We start from the raw sequence: 25,963 nt of genomic DNA on the forward strand, positions 1-25,963 counted from the left end.
AACCGGTGGTAGAGTCACTACACACGGACAGACTTGACGTTTCAAAAGTGCTTGTATTAGGCCTACTTGAAATAAATGAATTTTGAATTTTGAATTTTGAATTATGCCAGGCAACCTTAGGATTAGGAAAAAAAGAGCGAGAACTATTACCGCTTTTTTAGCCTTTTTTATAATTAAATAAATAAATAAATATACTACGACAATGCACACATCGCCATCTAGCCCCAAAGTAAGCGTAACTTGTGTTATAGGTACTGAGATGACTGATGAATATTTTATATGAATAATTTACATAAATACTTATAATATAAAGATAAACACCCAGACACTGAAAAACATTCACGTTCTTCACACAAATATTTTCCAGTTGTGGGAATCGAACCCACGGCTCAGAAAGCAGGGTCGCTGCCCACTGCGCCAGTCGGCCGTCAAAATTATACTTAGAAACGGGATTGGCAACTTCTATAAAATCAAAACTTACCAGCTCTTACTACTTAGCACTACTACCAACGTTAGTTTAAGTTTAAAGTGCTTTATTTCATGGCTTTACGACCCGCCGTACTTTGATTGGCACTTTCTGGAATAAGTTCCTTTTACGATCGGCTTAGAGACTTGAATTTAGCGAGCCGTAAAACCTGACCAGACGTTTTAATACTAGATCTAACCGATAATTAAGTGGTAGTGATATGCTAATTTGCTATTTATTTATTTTAGGATTATAATTTTGACTCACTAGTTTTAGGAGTCTTCAGCTTTTGGAGCTTCGGAGCTCGTCCGGGGAAGTACTACCGCCATTATTATTTCTGCCGCTAAGCAGCATCGTTGCGATGCTGTGTTCCGGTCTGAAGGGCATGGTTTCCGGTCTGTTTATAGGCGATGGTTGTCCATCAGGTGACACATCTACTAAGACCGTCCATTATGAACTATATAAAAAACACTAGCACAGAACGAAGTCTACTCAATGTCGTAACACAAACATATGTACCATACATATGTTTGTGTTACGACATTGAGTATCCGGATTTGGTTGTTTGTTTGTGCGTTTACCCTATTTCTGCTACGGAGACACCTTCGTGAAGTATAGGGCCAACTTTTAGACGTCGTCATCATCGTCATTAGTTTGACAGCTGATTGACCGGCGCAGTGGGCAGTGACCCTGCTTTCTGAGTTCAAGGCCGTGGCCTAGATTCCCACAGCTGGAAAATGTTTGTGTGATGAACATGACTGTTTTGACTGATTTCAGTGTCTGGATGTGTATCTGTATATTATAGGTATATTATTCATCAGTTATCTAAGTAGGTACCCATAACACAAGCTACGCTTACTTTGGGACTAGATGGCGATGAGTGTATTGTCGTAATATATTTATTTACGCATTATCAATTGGGTCTTCATTTTTATACATATTTACTTATTTATTATCAATCGGGTCTTCACTACTATACTTTACATACCCTTGAGCATTTTGCGAATTCGAAACATAAAGTTTTCTTCACGATTGTTTTCTTCACCGTTGAAGCAAGTGATATTTAATTGCTAAAACGCACATAACTCTAAAAAGTTACCGGTGCTTGCCGAGAATCGAACTCGTTCCCCTGATGACTTCTTCATGCTATTACAGTCATTGAAAACAATAAATTTATTTACTTACAAAAAATTGGGTTGATTCTTCTTAAACCTAATTTGAACTTTACATATAGCCTGTAACAGGTGCTGGACTAAAGGCCTCTCCCAATGGAAGGGTTACACATAATCGCCACGCTGGGTAGATGTATCGGTGATCGCGGTAGGTGGTAGTGTAGCACAGGGGACGCTGCTGCCAGTTCTCCTTTATATTCCCTCAGACGCCTTTCACACCCACGGGAAGAAAAGGGGTGGTGACAACTTTTTTCTGATTTGCCATCAACTCATGGCATTTTGGCCTTTATTTTACCTATATCCAATACAATTAGGCAAGACTAGTAACCTTAAATCCGAGTCATCATCACATCATCACCTCAACCATTTGACGTCCACTGCTGGACAAAGGTTTATCCCACTTTTAGTAGGGAGTTCCACAATACACGGTCCTGTGTCGCTTGCCTCCAGCGGCTCCCAGCTACTCGCCTGATGTCATCTGTCCACCTCGTTGGGGGCCGACCTACGCTGCGTTTACTGGTGCGGGGTCGCCATTCCAGCACCTTAAGACCCCAACGTCCATCGGTTCTCCGAGCTATGTGCCCCGCCCATTGGCACTTCAGCTTCGCGAGTCGCTGAGCTATGTCGGTAACTCTAGTTCTTCTCCTCATTTCTGATTTGATCACGTAGAGATACTCCTAACATAGCTCTCTCCATCGCCCGCTGTGCGACTCTGAGCCTTCTTATGAGGCCCATAGTTAGCGACCGTGTCTCTGATCCGTAAGTCATCACTGGCAACACGTACTGTTCGAAGACTTTAGTCTTCAGGCAATGGGGGATTTTGGACGAGAAGATGTCACGAATTATCCCGAACGCTGCCCGAGTACTTATTCGTAATTGTTCTACATATTTTGCAAGTAGACCTAAGCGAGATATTCTCATATGATAACATTCTATGCCATTGTTCCACAATGTTTTACGTCGATTCCATAACATGTTATAGGTACTATCCGTATTCGAACAGTTTTCTTGACATAACTAACAATATTAGTCGATTAACTCAAATAATTGTGCAGCTATGTTTAATAACAATCGAGTGGATCATTTTCATAACCACCTTGTCTTCGAGATGTACTCCATATTACTTGACACGATTGAGGATTGGTTACACTTATTCGGTTACATTCGGGTTGTCGATGACTTGGGTGACAGTAATTCAGCTCGCCTCTTTATCAGCCGCGTATCTACCTGAACGATAGACAAGCGATACATACTTTAAGATTTTTATATAATGCTAGATATATTTTTGCACATATGTTTTATTTACATGACATAAACGGGTGATAGTGAGCACTAGGCTTAGCACTTCGGCTTCAGGGTACTGTGATCCCTGCGCCATGCCAACGCACCAGGTCGTTTTTAATAAGAAAGATCATTTGCAATAGCTGTGAAGTGATGAACGTAGTGAGGAAACTTGCGCGCACGAGAAATCTCCATAACTTTCTCAAAGGCGTGTTAAGTCTACCAATCCACTACGTTTACCTTCACCGTTAAAGCATTTGATATTATATTGCTTGAATTAAGAACGCATGTAACTCCGAAAAGTTAGAAGTGCGTGCCGGGGCTCGAACTCGGCCCCCCTAAAAAGGCAGCCGATATCTTACCCACTGGGCTATCACCGCTACAGTTGTTATTACATCACATTAAAAAGTTAAAATGACTTATATACCTAACGATTCTTTGTAAGTTCAATAAAATTGCACATAATAAAAATACATAAATTAACATAGGAATCCTTGAAGCGCGCCATAAAACGAATAGTCATTACGATTTATAGTTTCTTCTGTGTTCAAAGACATTGAGTGCAAAAGTTTTTGACGCCTGGTACTTTACGAGCGTTGGTTATTTTATATGAAATAACCTCAGTCCGCGGCTTCACTCGCGTGTAGTATTCGTATATCCCAACCTAAACCCAGATTATCTATCTAATGCTCCTCTCAGAATGTGAAGGAACATTCTTCAGGAGACCTGTGACCTGTGTCTAGCTCTCTAACCATCCTGGAGATACCATCTCCAGGATTGTTAATATTAGTCTAGGAAAAGCTGACTGTAAAAACAAACAATAAACGTGAAAGAATTCGCAGGCATCAGCTAGAATAAAATAAATGCAATCGTTACAACTGATTACGAAGGGTATTCAATATTCATACAAATGCGTCGGCTCCATATTTTACATAATAGGTTGGTTGCCAATTAAAAAGTTTCTTTTTATCACTTTTATTAAATAAAGCATTCAGTTAATTATCACCGCTAATGACAACTTTTTTTGCGGTCGCAATAAATTAATATTGAACTAAAGTTCGATGGTTTGGTTTTATTAATAACCGTAGAAGTATTATGATACCCATAAACGAGCCGACGAAAAAGTGGACTCCCCACAATTGATAACTTAGCAATCAAATAGCTTCTCTACTTCCAAGGCAGGTACCACAGTCTAAAGAACTCTTACTACTTGTCGCTGTGATACTGCTTTACGAATGTTTTTTTAATTCACGTTGGTCTCGTGGTGAGCATGTTTGAATGCAGATGAGGAGGTAGTTTTTATTAGTTTGGAAATTCAACCCCGTTCCTCGGAAAGCACGTTAGGTTTCTTGCGCCTGATCTCCATTCATCTCACGCTCTATTCCCCTAACTCTTATACTCCTGAGCTGTCGTCCCATCGGAGTATGAGAGTGAGGGAATGGAGCGCACATACTTGCGCATTACAATCTCACGTAGTTGGAAAATCTTTATGGAGATTAACCACCGAGGTCAGCGAAAATATAATTGGTTGATCTAGCGCTAGTTAGTTAGTGTCTTTTATTTACAATATATTTATAGAACAAAACAAAACCGTTTATAAAATACAACAATGTAACGTTTTTCTTGTTGAAAAAACTAGCTACTTGGAGTTAAATGCCAAGTGTATAGCGACAGATGTTTTGTTATATTTTTAAGGGTTCCTTACATCATAAACGAAAAATAGTGAATCCATACAAAAAAATAAATAGTAAAGTAAGTAGATCGGTATAGTTTTTACAGAGCATTATTAATTAACTATTCGTGGGAGAGAGCCGACGCGACGTCTAGTTTCGGAAATTAGAATACTGTTGTCACCACCACTACTCTGTCCGCGAGTGACGTATGACGCGTATATGTCATGGAGTTCCGCAAAGTAACGCCTGCTTGTATCCAATATGCCACCATGGGTATCTAACGGAGAATGGGCAGCACCGTCCTTTGTGCTACTACGTTACTGCAATCACTAACTCAACCCATCGCAGCGTGGTGATTATGGCAAACCCTTTCGACGGGAGAGGCTTTTAGTCCAGCAATGGAGTAATAAAGGCTATTTATGATTCGTGAGAGGCTACATAGAAAATTATAAAAAACTTCGCAGCCAGCAAAGTGAGCGAGTTTGCTTCTTCTTAGTTTGGAACCCTCGTAGCTTAAGTTTTAAGTTGACGAATTTAGTTATCGCAATCAACTCACTTCTATGTGATATTTTACATGTAATGTACTCATCAAAAGAAGAAGAATATTTAACTTTGACTTTGACTCTGACTAAGGTTTTTACGACAAAACACACATCGCCATCTAGCCCTACAGTTCCCAAGCGTAGCTTGTGTTATGGGTACCAAGATGACGGATGAATAATATACATATAATATACAGATAAACACCTAGACACTGAAAAATTTTCATGTTCATCACACAAAAATTTTCCAGTTCATGTTCATCACACAAAAATTTTCCAGTTGTGGGAATCGAACCCGCGGTCTTGGACTTGGACCCACTGCGCCAATTGTTAAACTAGCTGATTCCTAAAACGTATTTAAACCATATGACTCAAATGGCGCTTAAACCTAATAGCCTTTCACCCGACACTTATTAAACGTGTTTCTTATGGAAACAAATATTTACAGTGAAATTTTTGATTAGGCATGTCGCACCCCATTACATGCTCAGAGTAACTTTTTGTCCCAACATTCACTGCGGGTTGAAGTTTCGCACGTCTTCATGTTTTTGGCAACAACGAACAAATTGGATATCATTAATTTCAAATTGGTTTTTGAATGATTATAGAGTAATTTATAGGTGCGATTAATATCATATTGTCATAAGCGCCCGGTAAATAAAAGTTCGTCTCTTGTACGGTACGGAACCCTCTAAAAAGGCAAGTTACTTGACTGTCTTTTTTTATATATTACTTGGACTATATAAATGATAACATCGGACTTTAAAGACTAATTGCATCGTCATACCCTGAGTTGTGACTTTGATCATTCTCACGAGAAGCCATTAAACACGTTATTTTAAATAAGTGAGGTTAAAAAATTATTACAAGACCTGGGCCTTTTTTTTCTAAAGTGGCTTTGGGCTGATTTTTGAATCATTCGACATCCTGGCAATAACTAAAAACGACTGTATACCTCAGTTCAGAAAATTTGGACATTGATAAATAACATTTTAACACTAATCTGGTACAGTTTAATGCTTCCAAAACCCAAGCGTGTTTGTTTTCCGCCAAACGGAGTCCGTTCCCCCTAACTCCGACTTTCCGAAATGTATCTGTGCCAATCACGAATAGTATTGAGCTCCTAGGTATCAGCATTTCGTCCAATCTAAGCTTTGGACAATGCATCGAGTCCAAAGCTAAAACTGCTGGCAAAAAACTTGGCATCCTCAACAAAGTTAAGCGCTACTTCACGCCAGAACAGCTTCTTACCCTGTACCAAGCTCAGGTTCGGTCGTGCATGGAGTACTGCAGCCATTTATGGGATGGCTCTGCCAAGTACCAGCTCGATGCTTTGGATTCGGTGGATCGTCGTGCTAGGAGACTCATTGGCAACGACCTTGTAGTCAGTAGACTTCAAAGCCATGAACACCGGCGCAAGGTTGCTTGTCTGGCCGTTTTCTACAAGATACATTTCGGAGAGTGTGCTCAGGAGCTATTCGATTTGGTCAAACCATCTCCTTTCTACCATCGAACTGCGAGGCACCGAAAGAATCTGCACCGTTACGTGGTTGAAATACCATCAACACGTACGAAGCGTTTTGCTTCTTCCTTTCTGATCCGCACCGCAAAGGCCTGGAATGCCCTCCCATCTTCCGTCTTCCCTAATACCTATAATCTGGGTACCTTCAAATCAAGAGTGAATAGGCATCTTCTAGGCAAGCGCGCTTCATCTTAGGCTGCATCATCATTTACCATCAGGTGTGATTGCAGTCAAGCACTTGTCTATATACTTAAAAAAAAAAAAAAAAAAAAATAATAATATACTCCGCGTATTTTTTATAAAACAGGGTTATCATCCCGTCAACTCACATTGGAGCGTGACGTGACAGTGTCTTGGGTGATCATTATGTTATAGCTGGGCATAATAGAGTCTAATTTTGATCATACTATACCACATCCCAATTCACTGATCTAGGTAGCTCAGTAGGTAACTCTGATTCCTTCTCATTTCTAACGCAGTATATGATACAGTAATTTTATAACTATAAATTCATATTTGCCAGATATTTTATTAAATTGATTTAATAAGTCCAAAATATATTTGATTAATAGCCAATGTTCATGACATTGAGTTGATGGGTATTTTGATATAAATGCGGGTGCATTATCGATACATTTCAGTCCTACATGGACTCGAAAGACGCAAAGATACCTCCCGGTGTCTTAGTCGTTTATCACATAGCTGGAAAGCAACCGTCCGTTGTGTAAGCCAGAGAATTAATTAGAAACAAGCATAGGCAAACGACAAAAAATATACTAGACCTGCAGAAGCAGAGCAACAGGGAAAACCTAGCTAGCACCCTAGCATCTCTAATACCACTTGCTTAAACGGAAGGAAAACATCATGAGGAACACTGAATGCCTGAGATTTCTCCACAATGTTCTCAAAAGGTGTGTGAAGTGCACCAATTTGCATTTGCATCAGCCAGCGTGGTGGAAAACCCTTCTCATTGTAGGAGGAGACTCGTACCCTGTATAGTGCCGTTAATAGATTTTATGATGACGATGATTATTCACCCATGCTCGGAGAGTATGTACTGTATGTAGAGTATGTACACTGGGAGGCTATATTTAATTGAAAATGCCTTCTGGCCGAGCAACAAACAATAAATCGGAGCAGTGCAGTTAACGAACTATGCATCGGAGCTATTGACAAACTATTTGGAGTCCTTGTTATTAACAGGGCAAAAAATTAAGTAACAGATAGATACAAAAGGGAGATGGTAATTTCTCAGTTCGGTCGTTGGTAAACCCTGCTTCTGCCCAGACCCGCATCGTATTAATTTATAGTGGGGTAATTACTGTACGCAAGAATAATTAATTATACAAGTAGTATTTTTTGTCAACCTAAATAGGTAATAGATCAAAAGGCATGTCATTTCTTTACAATGAGCACAGAAATATACGGGTAATCTGGGTGGACATGAAAGGTGCATAATCAAAGCACTAAATTCTGGTAAAAAAGTGCTAGTACCGCGAAGATGAGGGACCAAACCACCGTGGGTATGTTTAAAAAAAATCGTTTAGTGTCTAGTATCCTGTCATATGCCTTATTTGGCTGGGTTATCCGTCTTTATCATCACATGTGAGTTCTAGATCACTAACTTTTATGAACACCTCTCTGGTGCCGTTATGAGCGCTGTAGGCTTATGAGTGGGTCCTTGTTCGATCCCTGGCAGCGTCAATTTTGGAATTATGAAAATTAAGCTTAATTTGCTATACTCCGCGAACAGCGGGAGAATCTGTATGGTGTTATTTATAATTACTTCAATCCGTATACTCCACACCAAACAGATCTTCGGCAATGTACCCTCTACGCACGTTTCGCTCCGAAACCGGAGCATCCTCAGGAGATGTTGACTTTACAGTGAATATTGTTGTTTGTTGTTTGTTTTTTCAACAATTATCTCCTGCTGTTCGCGGAGTGTAGCAAATTAAGCTTTATTTTCATAATAATTTATGGATTTCCATAAAGTAACGCCTGCTTCTATCCAATTTTGGAGTTTATAATTTCTAAATTTTCTCTGGTCTGGTCGGGCTTTGGCTAGTTTCCACCCTACCGATAAAGGCGTACCTACCGCCGAGCGACTTCATATTCCAGTACTATGCGTCGTAACCGATAAGATTAACCGCTACCATCTTTGATTGCATCATCACTTCATGCGAGATTGCAGCTAACTAAAATGTGGTAGGTTTGCAGCTAAATAAGTGAAAACGAAAACCTAGTAGTTTTTGAGTAATTGCCATAACTGCCATAGTTTTTACTGAAAAATTAAAATCATCTTACTCATGTCATTTTATGAGGTACCTACGCGAAAAATAAAAATGCTTCTTTTGATTTAGACTTTTTACAGAGCGATTCCTTATGAAATATACTTATGAAATATACTTAACCTTTCAACGAAATACTGTTGAAAGGTTTCAACAGTATTTCGTTATTCCGTTACACGTTGTATATATATAAACACATATTAAAATACGATCGTCTTTACTGTATTTTAATGTGTATATAAAAAATTAAAAAATCCTATAAGTAGTTTATGATGTCAAAACTATTAATAATCATAGATGATACAACATGGGGCTAATGCAATACGTTACGCGAGTTGAAATAGTTTCCAAGCATAACGAAGGATTTTAGAACAACTCCTGAGTGTATCGAGAACTCCTGGTGGTGCTCAAGAAGAAGGCATTACCCCTACCACGAATGGTAGACTATTGACATCTAGTAATTATTTCATATAAAGGCTTTTCTTTTTCTTCTTTCGAGGCGTCTTCTCATTCGTAGTTCTTGGGTGCGGAATGTTCAAATCACTTTACAACCCAAGGGTTAATGGATTTCATTACAACATTACAACATCGCTAAGCTCATGTACTTTAACCATAACAGTCCTTGTTATAAGGCATTGTCACGCAACTAGTGTAAAACTTTTTTCTACAGATGATTTATGTGATCGCTATCGACATCTGTCTTGCGATTTTTCCAAAGATGGTCGCACTGACACTTTAACGAAAATGGCTAGATGCATAGTTACCGGTTTGTAAACCACGTTGGTAGCACTGTTTTGAATATGGCGTAACGAGACGCAGAGTCACATTGTCAGCTATTAAGGCTTCAGCATTACGGGGTTATACCCTTGTTTTAAAAGTATTGTAATTTGGTTATTTTAAAGCATCCATCGCTTATTTTAAGGTGACTGCGCATTATGGCCTTCGACCTCCATATTGAAACACGAACTCGATTCAAATTAGAACATGTTTGAAGTGTTTCACATGTAAGCGTTAACAGTTGTCCACTCATCGTCCACGCATGGGACACTAGAGTAGCATAGAAGTGTTGAAATTTTATTTAATTCCCCGTAGCAATAAACAAACACCAATGCTATTATATGGCTAGGGTCGATGTTGATTTTGTGTGTAAAGGCTATTATTTTTCTGGTTTTTATGAATTTTGGTTAAATTAAGGTAGGGAAAGTTTTTTAAACCCCACCAAAACAGAGTTAATTCGTTGGTGGGCCAAAACTGGTGACTAAATGTATATTAAATTAGAGTTAACAACCTTGTAGGTATAGGTTTTATTTAATTAATGACAGTTACCTATCTATAGTAGTTACCCATAATGATTAATGATCCGGAATAAGAACATGATCATCAGGCTTCTAACGTCCCACTGGAACGGAAATAGGCTCTTATGGAGTGGAGAGATGAGTTTTGAACCTAGACCCACAATGATGTTTCAGTGCGAGTTGGTGGGCTCAAAACGATCATTAACACATTTTCGTTCAATCCTACGGAAGCGGCAACGGATTCAAAATTTTTAACACTGATGTTTTACTAGATGTGCGTTTAATTTAAAAGAAATCGGATTACTTATAAAACGCACCCTCGACCGCAATGCATCTCGTAGTTATATTAATAACAAAAACTGTCAAATGCAAAAAAACGTATTATTAAATGCGAGTAGTACCAGAGTTTAACGAGTTGAAATAAAAAAACTGATAGTTAATTATCAAACAGTAACAACAAAAATCAAACGGAAAGACACAATTCGCAATTTTTAATATTATTGCGGAAGGCTATGGCAGATGCGCGGACGCTTCATCAAAATATGTTATAAATATCCCGTAACTTATCGGCAACGATAAAAATAACCGCTGGCTATTAACATAAAGCATGTAATGGTTTCCACATTCTTAGGTGCACAATACATGTAAATATTTGACTAATTAGTTCGTGAATGGCTCTAATTTGTCTATCCGGAATGCGGTGTGGGGAATACCACAGAATTAAGAATTGAAACCGTGTACACGACTAATATCGAACCATCAAAAACCACATGCGATTTAACCTGGCTAAGTTTGTTGTGGGCTCCTCTTAGACCAAAGCGGGTTTTGAACCCTCCTAGCTTTAGTTTTAAGTTAACGAATGCAGTTATCACCATCACTAAGATTGTGTAACATGCTAAATTTATGAACGCTTCATAAGAATAATAAGGTCTACATGAAAAAAACATTTTTGAATTTTTTGAATTTTTTACTCTATATTAGTCATTTCATTCAATTTATCAGTTGTTATTATGTTATGTTATTTTACAGTAATTATTTTACCTCTAACGTTTACCATAAATGGGGAAAATGGGAATTTTTTTGACATTCCGCGTGTACGAAGTGAGACGTGCACGGGACGTTTTCACTGAGGTTGGACACAATGCACTGCGCACAATAATGGCGGAATGAGGGTTCTGTGCGTTCTTAATTCTGCGGGGAATACCTAAGAGAATAAAAATTTATCACGTGCATGCGGGGCCGGTAAAGGACACATTTTGCAAAAACTGCAACTTTTTCTTAACATTTTACTCGCCGACCCGCATTGTAGCAGAGTGGTGGGTCTATGCCCTAAAACCGTTTATCCTTAGACGACGCCTGTGACCAGCAGTGGGCCGTTAATATGCTGCGGATGATGATGCTGGAGAGAGTTATGCCCGGAGTAACTACCATTTTTTTTTGTTTTTACAGTAATACTTGCCGGACCAAGGCAATTGACCCTGATTGTAAGTGCAAAACTATAGTCTATAACCGAAGCAACACTTCGAAGGCATACAAGGAACACTTCCCGCAAGGGCCGCCCTGTATCCATTAACTTGAGGCGCAGGTGTTAAGCCTCGTGTACCTAATTCCATGATGAAATCACAAATTAAGAGATCCGTAGAAAAACTGTCATACCATTAGGCTTTAGGCCAACGCGGCTCCTCAGGTTGGGGGTTTAAACTTAAACGCGAGAATATTTTGAATGAAGCCTCGTAATTCGCAGCGTGTTAGCGGAAGTTGTTTCTGAACAGATTCTCACTACCAGTACCGGTCAATCTATTAAGAACTGAGAACCTGCTTTTAGGTCAATGTCTTTTAATAATAATAGTAATAATAATAATAAGAATCTGGAAACGAGCCAAAGTGTATGTGGTACCCATTGTTATCTCTACTACAGGGGTTATTCCCATTAATCTTCTACATAGCTTAAAAATAATAGGTCTGGAAGAATCTCTCTACATCGGTTTGCAAAAAGCTGCCATTTTAAATACATGTAGAATAGTAAGAAAGTTTTTGCAGGTTGACGAAAGCATAGGTTTAACATAAAAACACACCACTGCATTTACTTGGTTAAGGCCCGTAAATGCAGTTATAACCAGCCAAGAGCTGAGAAATACAAACACTTCCAAATAATAATAACGTTTAATTCAGATAAAAATCCATAGCTGCAACAATAACAATTCTCTTATTTACGATATTATAAACTAAACAATAGTTTTAATAAAAGCTTTAAATTGCCTTAAGCACAAATAGTTATTTAAGTTCTAGACAGGAAAGGATTGGTTGAACACGGCTTGTAACTGTCAGTGTGAGAACAAGTGTTAGGATTATAGTATACTGCCATAATAACCGCTAATATAACTCGGCACACCCTCCTAATCCGAGAACTTCGTCCTAAGTCCGTACTAAGTACTTTCGAGTAAATTTTTCCCATAGAAAGTTTTACCCAGTTCTTTCCACAATATACTAATATAATAAGTTATACCTAACCTTCCTAAAGAATTCGACTATCAGATGCTATAAATATTTTTCCAATCCGACTAGTAGATAGTTCCATAGATAAACTCTTTAGATTTTCGATCTTAAACACGAGATATTAAACGCATGTAAAAAATTCAAAATTCATTTATTTCAAGTAGGCCTCCTAATATAAGTACTTTTGAAACGTCAAGTCTGACTGTGTGTAGTGACTCTACCACCGGTTCGGAAGGCCGATTCTACCGAGAAGAAGCCGGCAAGAAACTCAGCAGTTGCTCTTTTCCAACATCAACAATTTACATTTTAACATTCATTTTTCTATCTTGTGAGAGATGAAAGCGAAGCTGGATGCTTCCAAGGAAAGGTTCCTTTCATTGAGAAATTGTCATTAAGAAATTCATCAATTGTATAGTAGCCTCGCTGTAATAAATGTGTTTTAACATATTCTTTAAACTTATGCATTGGTAGGTCTATTACCTTAGGAATCATTTTGGAAAAGCGTATATCCCAAAAATGACTTCTGTACCTTTCGCAGACGATATGCAGATGTCACAAATATAATAATATTTCATAGTAACTTGAATCTTTAGTGATCGTAACATGAAATTAAAAAGCATTTAATCTTCAGTAAGAATTTGGCTACCAAATTCTAAATGAATTTACTAATCCGATCAGTAGTTCTAAAGATTACACATAAAACCTCTAAATTTATAAACAAAAAAACTTCTAGATTCATCTAGATGATCTTAAACGAGATAAAGGCATCTTATACTATAAACTACCTTGAATCTTTCATAGTAAGACTGAGATTATAGCGTGCACTGACCTTAGAAGTGAACACGCCAAAGCACCCGTATTATAACCTAAATCTCAACTCGAGATGTAAAAATATTCCGGATGGTTCTGTAAATGTCAGTAGCGCAAGTTGATGCAGCGGGCGAGCCAAAATCATTCGCATAATTTCTAAATCGCGTCACCACCATCGTCCTATCCTATCCTTATTTATTTCTGAAATATGAGCATGCGATACTCCAATCCACACTGGTCCGCGGTCCAGCGTGATGGACTACGACTTACAACGACCTTTTGAAGTGAAACTTTCATTACATCGTCTAAGACGTTTTCGACTGTCGTCACGCGACATGCAACACACAGTCGAGTCGGTCGGCCGCGGAGTAGGGATAAAGCGACAGACCCTCGTCAGTTATAATTAGTTATAATTCCCATTTTCCAAGTATAAAATTAATCCTGATGAGGCGATATACCCTTAGTGAAAAAAAAAATCACTTTTACGGTGGATTCATTAAACCACACAAACCTTTATTATTAGAGGAGCCTCGACTCGACTGGAACTTGAACATATTGATATATATGATCAATCCAGTCGTGTCGAGTCTATTACAATGAGACTTTAAGTCTTATCATCATCAATCTACTACAGGGCACGAGTCTCCTCTGAGAACAAAAAAAATTGGTTGTCTGTAAAGTCGGCTTACTGACGATAGTTGAACGTGACAACGTCGTAAAAAAATACTGATGGAATGGTTGCATTTTTCAAAAGAAAATTTTAATTTTATTTGTTTGATAGATATTATCGTTGCTATAAACAATTGACACCGCATTCACTTTTCACTGCACTTCATCCTTGCCGAAAACATGAAATGTATTATTGTATAGAAGCTGTCCACGCGGGCGCATCGCTCACTCAAGTAGGAGAGAGACAGATGTCGAACGCGGAGGCCGACTGTGCCTCTTTTTCGCTCGTTCCGCGCTCTCGCTTGCACTTCAAGCCTTAAATGGAACGCCTCAGATCGAGGTAACGCCGCATACGTCATGTTTTTTCGTGCGTGCAGTCGGCTCTATCGAATTATAAGACGTTGTCACGTCAAAAGGTCTAAGCGGTAGTAACCACGCTGGCCCATTGGGTTGATATGATGATGATATCCTAAACCATGCGACCAAATAACATAGAAGGTATGGATAATCTACAAACGATTGTCTTGATTATATACTAACTCTTTTTTTGTAAGAATATTAAATATGAAATATTTTATGGCTATAAAAATAACGGTGGTAAATCTCTTGACATTGAATTGTAGCTTATTTATAAGTGATAGGTTTTTTTTAATTTCTCTACAAGTCCCTGGTGGTGAATGATGATGCATTCCAAGATAGTAGCGGGCTCACTTGTTAGGGGATGGCAGTTATATTAAACTGAAACCCTGACATTTTACATAAACGCTGAATCGCTTATCGGCACGTCTTTTTCGGTAGGGTGGTAACTCGCTAACCCCGGCCGAAACCTGACGAGAAAATTCAGAAATTATAAATTCCCAAATTGCCTCTGCCGGAGATCGAACCGGGGAACTCACATAAAAAACCACAGCGCTCACCGCGGCGCAAGAGAGGTCTTCAGTATAGATATGTCTTTTACGCTTACGGTAATCTTCGATAAACTTTAAGAGTAAAGTGAAAACATTTCCCGAGCGGCCCGCGTTCGCCTCGCGTCTGGATTGCAACTTTGTTGCAAGGTGCAATTGTCTTATTGGTTTTTTATACGAAGCCGCTCGGTATGCTGCTGCCCTGGTACATTGGCCCATTGACCGATATTAAATGAGGTGGCGATTTGTGGCCTTGCGTTGCGTTCCAACATACGACTGTGCGTATAATGTGTGTGCGTAAATGATAAGAATTATTATTAGAATTATTGATTGTAATAGCGTGACTCTACTTTTTGGTCGTTGTAAGTATGTAACAGGTAGTTTGTTTACAATTACAATGTAATTAATACAGAATTACAATAATTAGCTTTACCGTCCGAAAGGCGAGCAATGAGCGTGTTTCGTTAAATTGTGCCCGAAGCGTCTCAAGTCAACACAAACTTTTTTACGCGGTATCTTTATAACATCGTAATGCCGTAAGTTTGTTGTATTATGAGCTGTCTGCTGTGGTGTCGAATGTAAAAGTCGAAAGTGGTCGAATTCGACTCGTAATATCCCAGTATGTGTAAAACTAAGTAAGATAAACAATTTCTTTCTTTTAACATAAGTCGATAGATGGCGTTACGCTTAAATGGTTAAAAGGCTTTTGCCGCACAACATTAACTCTTAGTAGGGGCTGAACCACTAGTTTTAATTAGTCTTAAACGCCTTAAGAACTCTATCAGTATAATTATATCTTTTTTTTTTAACCAGGCAACAAAGGTCTTTACGCACATAATGCCTCATGTTTCATTAAATTGCTAACAATATTGTACCAAACACCAATTCTCGTTGAGCTTGTTATACCGACATTTCGCGTGATGCAACTATAGAATACCGTAAATATTATTTATGTGTGTGTCCATGTGTGCACTGTAAACTGGTAAAGTAGCCATTTAATATCGAGCCACGGATGTAGAAAACTAGATGAGCGCAAAATATTACAGCCTTTAATACTTCTAAGTGTGTACTTTTTTAACCGACTTCCTTCAAAATGGACGAGGATGTCAATTCGGTTGTTTTTGAAACGTCTTTAGAATCGTTGTGATTTCAAACTCGAGGAAACGAAAAAGAATATGTCCATTGAGACACAAACACATGAATGTATAGAATTCAGCCGGCTAGAGAGGCTAGAGAATGAGATAGAACTAGAAAGTTTTAGTATGAGTGTGTTGATTGTTGATGAATTTTATTTGTCTCAATATTTTCATCTCCTTTTTCATAAATTAATTTTAAAATTATTAGCCAATAAGTAAAGTTAAAGACTGGAAGTTTTATGAGTAGTGTACACGAGCGGTATACTAACATTTCGGGGATCAACTAATAATATAACTTAACTAATAAATTAAGTAATATTATGAGGTTGACATCAGTCTAACTTGCGAATCTTCATAAACTATATACCACGTACGCCACAACTATTATCTGCCACCAATAAGTCGGTTGAAAAAGTATAAATTGTCTCATTAAGAAATACTTCGTTGCTGGCCCTAATGTCTTCATATATGTTTTATCTATCTATAAAAAGTAGATATTATAAAATATCTTTTGCTTATAGATAGATAAGAATCTATGAAAAATAGATATTTTCATTTAACTAGGCAATATTTATTTTGGCGGCAAATTAGTGGTTTGTTTTTGTGGTTATTAATTTTAAACAAATGACTACGTCGCCATCGATAGACAGCAAACTGGAAAATACTGGCATCAATAATAATTCATATTTTCATGAAATTCATTATTTTGTATGAAACAAACAAAATGGTACGCCATTTTGTTTGTTTCATACATCACTTGCGAGATTTTATAATTACGTTTAGTTATTCGATCGTGTGAAAGTTACCTACGTTTTATATGATACTAGCTGTTGCCCGCGACTTCGTCTGCGTTTCATTTTGTTTTTTGATGTGGCATTCCATTTAGTTGCAGTTCTAAAAAAAATTAAAGTATAAGGTATCGCTAAGCCTTAAAATAGGGGTTTGCTGCTGTCCACTAAGGAGTTCTGTCCTCTATCTCCAACCACATTCATCAGATCTACACAACGTTTGGGCATTATTAAACACATATTATAACCTCTATATTACAAAAATAATTATTTAAATCGGTTATAATTTGTCGGAGTTATGGTGTAAAATTGTCAAACACTTTCATCCCCTCTCCCAAAGGATTCGAGCTTAATGTCGGGGTAAAAAGTATCCTTTATTACTTCTAACACCAAGAATATGTGTACAAAGTTTCATGAGGATCAGTTTAGTTGTTTTTGTGTGAAAGCGTAACAAACAAACTTACATTGACATTTATAATATTAGTAGGGATAGGGATGTAAAGTGCGCCATCTAGTGACAATACTGTTTCCCAGTGTTATCACTAAGTACTTACTCATATAGTAATAGTAAATCTTACACTAGGTAAGTACTCTACGCAATTTATTTTAACGCTCCTATTTTGATACCAAGCAAGCCTCGTCTCAAAAAAAAGCACTTAAAATGGCCCTTATTACGTAACAGTTTCATAAATAGCTAATATTAAATGGCTATTAAAAATTATTATAAAATAATAACACCTACTACTTAAATTATCTACAAAGTCAATTTTACTGTTTCATGACTTATTATGTCAATTAATATTTTAATTATCCTTTTACACAGTAATTTCACCTTTTGTTCAATGTTGGTATTACAATAATTATTGTGTTCTAAATACGCATGTCTCCTTTTTTTTGTTATAAATTTAACCGACTTTTTCAATAAATTGTACGTGGAATTTAATTTAGAACTTGTTTTAGTTCATTATTAAGTTGATCGCCACTACTGCGTCTTGCAACGCACTTTTTCTATCAACCGTTAATTTAAATTTTATAAGATATGAAACCTAACGTAAGTAAATTCGTAACTGCCTGTTGGTTCAGCATGTTCGACTATGAAAAACTATAGGGTTTGGATAAGATTCCCGCGGCGGGTCTTCAATGGTTACGTAGGTCCTATTGGGTTTTTTTCCGAGATGCACTATGCATGCGAAACTGGCGGGTGATTTTTTAGTCTGGAGTTAGAAAATTGTCACCGATAAAAATAAGCCCAGACGGGTTTTTCTACTATCATGTCTTGTTTGTTCTATCACATTTAATATTGATAGTCGTCTAGATTGCGTCAGTCTGAGATCAACATTATCGTATAGGTCTTGTAGTTTGTGAGTTAGGTGTTAATTGGTCCGTGTAAAAACTGGAAGACTATCAACTAAACTAAAGTCGATATTCTTGGTTAAAATAAGTTGTCCTTGGTTTCTTACACTGCAAAAATTTTTCTAGTTTGCTTTTTGAGACACAGCTCGTCCGTGTAGCATCGCTATGTTTATTTCTGCCACCAAGCAGGATGGCTATGTTCCGGTCTAAAGGACTTGGTTGCCGGTGTTATAACTGGCACTTGAGCCTTACCACCTGGCACCTACGCTTGGGATGATCGAAACAGGGCGGCAGTCTGTAGGACATGTTCCTTGCATGCCCTGTGAAGTGTTGCTCTGGTTATAGTTTTTCATATTACCATCAATTATATTAACATATATGTTTTTTTAAGAGGGGGTGTTCCTAAAATACGTGAGATGTTTGAGGGGGCGGAGAGCGTCGAGTCAAATTTCATCTTATCTTACGTTGGAAAGAGGGGGGGTCTCGGCAAATCTCTGGTTTGATTAGGGGATTGGGGGGGGGGGGGGTGAATAAAATCTCTGGAGCGTTTTAATTGCAATTGCAACGTATGTCTGCCGGTTACGCTAAAAATAAATAAAATTGTTTTTTATTCCAGATGGCGCAGTACACTGAACCCCCATCGACCTCCACATCGAGGGACGCTGACTGTTAAGTGCGGCTACGACTCCCAGCTCGAGTAGGAAAGTGAACTATGAACTACCGAACTAGTGTTTAGATCTGTATAGACGTCATGTATATATATAACGTGTTAATGAAGCTAAAGAATACCTAATTGTTATTTTAAGGCGCATTAGGGCTTTCATTCTTGTTGTTCCGAGCCCCGTGATTTTCAGGTTAAGGTTTTACGCATCGGTATTTTAGTGCTAATTTATCGTGATATTGGGGAAAATTAAAATGATCAAAAAATGATGTTTTATCCTTTTTTTGACATACTAAAAGTAAGAAAAAAAAATTATAAAACACCGAGGTTTTTATGTATTACGTAAAGGAACAAATGCGCCACAGATGCTTACGTAAAGGCGACTTTATTGCCTTAAGCAAATGAACGTGATTCTTATTAAAGACGTAAAAAACTCTTTAACCGTAACTCATTAACCGACAAATTATATGTATGGTACGCTGTCAGTTTTAAAAAATCGTGAAAATTAAGTTCTATTTTCGTTGGTTTGCTAGTGAAAAATATTTAAAATATATGTTTATTATTTTTTTTTAATTTCCCACTGTTGAACAAGAACAAAGCGTAGACCCAGACTGTATATCTAGTATCTATATTATTGATCTGAATCTTTTACAGATAATTTAAGGTTGGGCTGCTTGGAAGATTTCTATAACATTTTGCTCATGATTTATAATGATGTTGATGACGTATTTTCATTAGAATAATATACGCATTAGAAGTCTAACTTCTTTCGTTTATTTTCATGGAGGTACTCGTACTTATGCGTATTCACCGACATCCGACGCCGATCCAGGTTCCATTGTCCCGGCAAATTCTGGGCTCGACACTAACAAGACTGAAAACCCTGGTCCGAATACTAAATTAAGTTGTTACTTGTACGTAGATATAGATAAATACAATTGAAATGTATGCATCTTTTAGGCTCGGACTACACGGTCACAGTTTCGTTTTTTTCAGGTTATATGTGGGTTCATTTGATAGCCGCTGTTTCTTATCTTGAAAATTGAGAGGTAGTTAAGCCCTTGTATATATGTTTGCCCTAAAAAATACTTCGTTTACTCAAAATTTAACAAAGCCGCTTTTAAAAACCACTTGAATAAAACTATAAACGCCGATGGACCGTGTTCCGTGTGTCTGAACCTTACTATTTCTTGCGTCCATTTCATTTTGTCCAGTGATAAATAATTTAATTGTTCTTTCCTTTTCTAACATTACTAAAATACATTTACAAACGCGATCATTATTCTTGGGGTATTTTTAAAAATACTATATTCTTATAGAATTAATAAGGAAGATATACGTTTTTAACGATAATAGATACTAAATAGGATGAGTAGGAGACAAGTCGCAACGCTCTATTCTCAAAATCAATACCCTTTTTTTGGTTTCCTACCGTCGGGTACATTTACGGTCCCATATATTTATGAAAGCGCCAGTCTACGTTATAAATACCACTTCATCCATAATTCGCGTTTTCTGGTACATTTTCTCTCGTAAATTCGCATGTCTTAAATTCAGGCATAGAGTTAAGAGAGCAATCATCATCATCGCCAGAATTTCAACCAATAGACGTGCATTGGACATAAGTCCTTTATAGAGACTTCCACGGTCCTTTGCCCGGTATCCCGCTTTATTTCGTCTGTCCACCAAGTGGCTCGGTTTTTAGCACCATAGAACCGCAATGTATATCGGACCTCCGTGCTATACTATTACTCACAAACGACGAAATCATTAATTAATATTAAACAAATTAATGAAACAAAACAATCCTTCGTCCGCCTCGAGTTTTGAAACGAAGTCCGCTGAATCTATATTATTTAGAAAAAAAAAACACAATTTCTGTTCCATCTTTGAATGGCTCATTGCTGCTTGTTTGGGCAAGTTATTGAACAACACAACTGATTTGGCGGGATTTTCACATGCAGGTAAAAGACTTTGCCAGGAATGCAAAGTGCGATGTTTCAGTTTATAGGTACAAGTCGTTATGGGTGGGCGTTTATGAGTCAGTCAGTGAGGGTCAAAGGGTGCTATATAATGATGATAATTATCAACTTATAAACGTCCCTCTAAATGGCACAGGTCTCCTATAAGAATGAGGAGGGATAGGACGGTATAGTCCACCACGCAGGCCAAGTACGGATTGGTATATACTATGAATCCAAGCTAAATCCGTGAAGACAAATGTACACAAATTGCGCTCAAAGTTCCCGGAGCATTCTCAGATGGTGGTGGCAAAGTCTTTTGATGGCTACGTTCGCAATTTCGTGTTTACTGAAATACAGATTAGGAAAGTGCCAGCAGATTGCCTAAGTTTTTTATAATATTTTAGTTTGATTCTAATTTTTGCATACTATTGAACTAGTTGAGTGTTAGGAGACACAAATAATTTTTGTCAGACTTAAATATGTACCACATTCCAGCAAATAAAGCAATTCTATTCTATTCTAGGTTTCTGGTGGGGATATGGTAAATAAAAGGGCCTTTACCCTACAGCAGTGTTTTTCATACTTTGTTAATCTCGGCAGCCTCTCTACAAGTAAAAACATTCTAGCGACCCGTTTTACCCTAGGGACATAAGTGAATAAAATCTTAGTGGACTGAACATCATATAAATAATATAAAAAATATCGACAAGGTCTATGTACAGAGAGAGAAAAGAGTATCTGGAGCTAGCAAGAGACGCTTTGAAATTATTAGTTGCTTACGCTGATTCTGACTTATGTGAACTAACGTACTGTTCAATGGTGGACATTATTTGAAGCTTCAATTAGTAGTATATGATAGGTATATGAACATTGGATAGAAGCAGGCGTTACTTTGCGGAATGAATGAACAATTTAAAAATAGATCCACGTTTTGACGAATAACAAAAGAAGGCTCCTTGCTGGACTACGATTACCTTCGACCTTGAAATTTTTACCTTGTTTCATTCGGCAACTAGGGGGACCCAAAGTTGAAACAACACTGGCTACTAGAGAGGTAGAAAGTACATTTTCACACAGGCGTTGCGGCGGGCGGGGCCTTTAAAGCGCCGCCCTGTTCCGAATCGAATTACTAATGCGCACTGTAGGCTTTACAATTAGGGTTGTCAAGTACATGTCTAAAGTTACACAATGTCTTCTTATTCGAACGACGACCACCCTATACACTAAGAGTTCCGTACTGAGTTGGAGATATGCAGTAGTTCGTATTTATTTATTTATACATTGTTTATGTACATGTTAAAAAAAGCAAAAAAAACAAACACTCGTATGAGAGCTATCTAGCAATCTATAGCATGCAGACGTCCTAACGTTGCTTCTTTAGGAAAACTTAAATGAAAACAAAAAAATTCACGAGAATTTTTTTTTTCGATTTACGGTTGCTGGATGTTTAACTGCGGCCTGCACTACATATATCTACATTGCTCTTTGCTTTTCATAGTTGTAAATAGCCTGTTTGTTGGTAGATTATAGGTTGTGATTGTGAGCATCAAAATTAATGGCATAAACAGCTGTACCTACCTACTTACATTCTTAGTGCGCAAACGCGCTGAGAAACCCGAGAGTTTACAAGTAATGTAACTTGTAAGTACCATACGCGACAATTTTTATCACACTTGCGAGGAAAAAAACAGGATAAACTTTTAATTACGTTCTCATAAAATAACTGACCCTTTTTTGCTGCTTTTCCACTGTACAGCGGCATACGAAACTTTCATAGTTTCGTATGCCTATTATACTCGCGATTCGTGCCTCGATTATTATTCCCGACGGACTCAAATCTACTATTGCTCGACCTTCAAATTTAAACTGGATACCCAAAAGCAAAAATATTAACATACATGGCGCGACAGTTTTTTTTTTCGCGCTAAGGTAATCGGATGTACAGCCAGCATAGTTCGCTGCATCGTCCTATATTACAAATATAATAAAGGGAATATTAAATATTGAATAATTGTGAATTTAAATCGTGTTTAAAACATGACTAGTTATGAATTCTGACCATTTTATCAAATTTTACGTTTTGTTTAAAGCAGCGGTTACTATTTTTAGCCGTAAAAACCTCTTTGTTGATTAGAAAAAAGTATCTGTATTACCCGGGTAGGGTAATTTATCAAATATATATAATATCTTTGATTATGAGCCTTATATCTACGGAATAAAGTCCACGTTACTAGCAAGTGTGATAAAAAAAAAACTTATGAGCCGTGTTTTAAAAATAATTCTTTCTTATATCGACAGCCCTTTACGTAATGCAACATTGCACTTTGATTACCGATGATAAGTAGTTGCGTATATTGAGCGCACGTAGAATTACAGCCACGGACGCACCCGCCTTGATTACTGTGATTCTCTATGCCCTTCCATGTACGAGGTGGTAGGTAGGTATAATAATCTCTCATTGGCTGTGTCCAGCATGGAACCTCTAATGTGTAATTTGGGTTTGCCGACAGAAATGATTTATGATTGTCTCTACATTTGTATTTTACGTTTTGTTGTCTGCGAGTTGGTTGTTATTGTGTACACCATCCCATGTACGGGATGTATTTTTTTCTACATTTTAACTTCTTTACTTTTTCCTACACACCATAGTCAAAATCTTCATAAAACAAAACTGAAATTTTTGCAGCGCAAATTAAAGAAAAACGTGCTTTCGTAGGATTAATAGTTCCTTTATCTACGTAGAGTCATACGCTGACTCACTTCATAACATCGTCCGTACGTGCTCTTACTAAGGTTCCGCAGTTCGTAAGGGTAAGACTCATAAGCTTCATCAAGAATTGGGCTAGCAATAATGCAGTTATAAAGTTTAAACAAATACATTGAATTCAATTCTGGTTCTACTTCATCTCTGTGTTAAAAAACATAATATCGAGAACTCTCAAGGTATATTCAATAATTTCATAACCTCCTTCATTTATCTCTTACATTATTTTTAATCGCGGAGTTTTCAACACAATAATAAAATAAATAAAAAAGATATACTTAAAACGTGAGCGTGTTTTTAGACTTGCGTGTGATTATAACTTATTCTTATTTATACCTAGATATCTCCTTATTTAAGAATTAAAAAGCAATATACAAAAAAAACAGTGCAGCTTTCTCATGTTTTTGTTGCGCTGTAACTGTTCAAGAGAAACATCATAACTTCGTTTGATCGGTCGTTTTAACCATTGTGCATTGATGAACGTGATTGGCTGGACAAAGCCTACCTAGAACTTATGCTTTATAATAACTCTTATATATTTTATCCCATTTAAATAGGATAAAATGAAGTTTACCGCCATCAGTATAAGACTTCGATAACTTCTTGTACAGTTATAACAAAGCTCAAGAATGTCGGGAAGTATCTTGGAGGGACTTTGGGAAAATTAGCGATTTTGTGATGCTTGTTTTCAGCAGTTCCTTGCGGCTATCTAGTTGTCATCTAGCCAGAGGGTAGTCTACGTATATCCGTCATGCGTTTCAGTTCTTTCCATTCCAGCACCGTGTGACTCCCGGTGTTCATTACCATTGACATAATAAGACGACTTTTAGTCAGTACAAGATGAGTAAAAACACAGCCACCGTCACAAAGTTGCCTGTCTTTCGGTATCTTACAAGATATATTTCGCAGTGTGTAGGAACTATTCAATTTGGTTCCATCGTCAACTCGAATTTCGAGGGTCGTAGGGATATGCACCGATACGTAGTTTATATTCCATGGACTCTTTACGCGCGCTTCGCTTCCTCCGTTCTTCGAACTACAAAGATCTCGAATGCCCTTCCGGCATCAGCCTTCCCCGATAACTATCATCTTCCTTCGAATCAAGAGTGAAAAGGCATCTTCTACGCAAGCGCGCTACAGCCTACATCTTAGCGTCGCACGCATAATCCAAATTGTATATTTGCATGCCGAACATTTTTTACACATATTCAAGCTAATAAATACTATTTATTTTTCAAGCGCTGCTCTATACGAATAAATAACAAACAAAAATGTACTTAGTTCAATACTATTAACGTAATAATCCTTTTACATCTCAGACCCAGCCTCTAGGTAGCTTATCAAATAATGTCTCGGTAAATGCAGTTACGCTGTTATCTTTAGTTTAACCTGCCTGCCGACAAGAAAATCGTATTGCTTAGCATAATTTTGCAATTTTAATATAATATTTAACGGAATATGAAAAATCCTGGCGGGGATATTGCGCAATGCCCTTTCTATTTGAAGCTTTGATTCTAGCCGACGAATTCTGACAAATGAACCTGTAATTTAATTTTTCATATCAATGATAGCGCATTCAGGCGAGATCGTACTTCCCAATCATACAAGAATTTTGGGACACATTGTATGTTTAGTTCAGCCGTTTAAATAATGTGTTCCTGGCAGGTCGAGATTTTTTTTTTCTTATATGTAGACAAGTGCTTGACTGAAATCACACCTAAAGTAAGTATTAATGCATGCCTAAGATGGGGCGCGCTTGCCTGGAAGATGGCTATTCACTCACATTGATTTGAAGGTTATAGATATCGGGGAAGACGGACGATGGGAGGGCATTCCAGTCCTTTGCGGTACGAATCAGAAAGGAAGAAGCAAAACGCTTCGTACGTGTTGATGGTATTCCAACAAATTGATGGTGCGGTTTAACGATCAAATGATTTTAATTGTTTATTTTCCTGCGAATGATTTTATCATTATTACAACTTACAATTTTTTAGTATAATATTGCGCTACATTTATTGTTTTATTAAATAAATGAGAACACAATATTTTTTTTCATTCATGCTGCGATGTTACAAGGTTATGTCAACTGTTTGTCACTTTAATCTATATATAATATAACAAGAAGTTGCGTTAGTTACACCATTTATAACTCAAAAACGGCTGGACCATTTTGTA

At 37.5% G+C, this 25,963-nt stretch overlaps 1 protein-coding gene across 1 annotated transcript in view; it reads left to right on the plus strand.

The window, feature by feature from the left end:
- Nucleotides 1-25,759, plus strand: part of LOC120632299 (protein doublesex) — a 265,049-nt gene extending 239,290 nt beyond the window's left edge. The window contains exon 4 of the mRNA XM_039902136.1: nt 19,016-25,759. The gene's annotated coding sequence lies outside the window, so the exon portion shown is untranslated. The remainder of the gene's footprint in view (nt 1-19,015) is intronic.
- The last annotated feature ends 204 nt before the right edge of the window (nt 25,760-25,963 follow it).

This window comes from Pararge aegeria, chromosome 19 (genome assembly GCF_905163445.1).
Source record: "Pararge aegeria chromosome 19, ilParAegt1.1, whole genome shotgun sequence".
In the NCBI taxonomy this organism is placed as follows: domain Eukaryota; kingdom Metazoa; phylum Arthropoda; class Insecta; order Lepidoptera; family Nymphalidae; genus Pararge; species Pararge aegeria.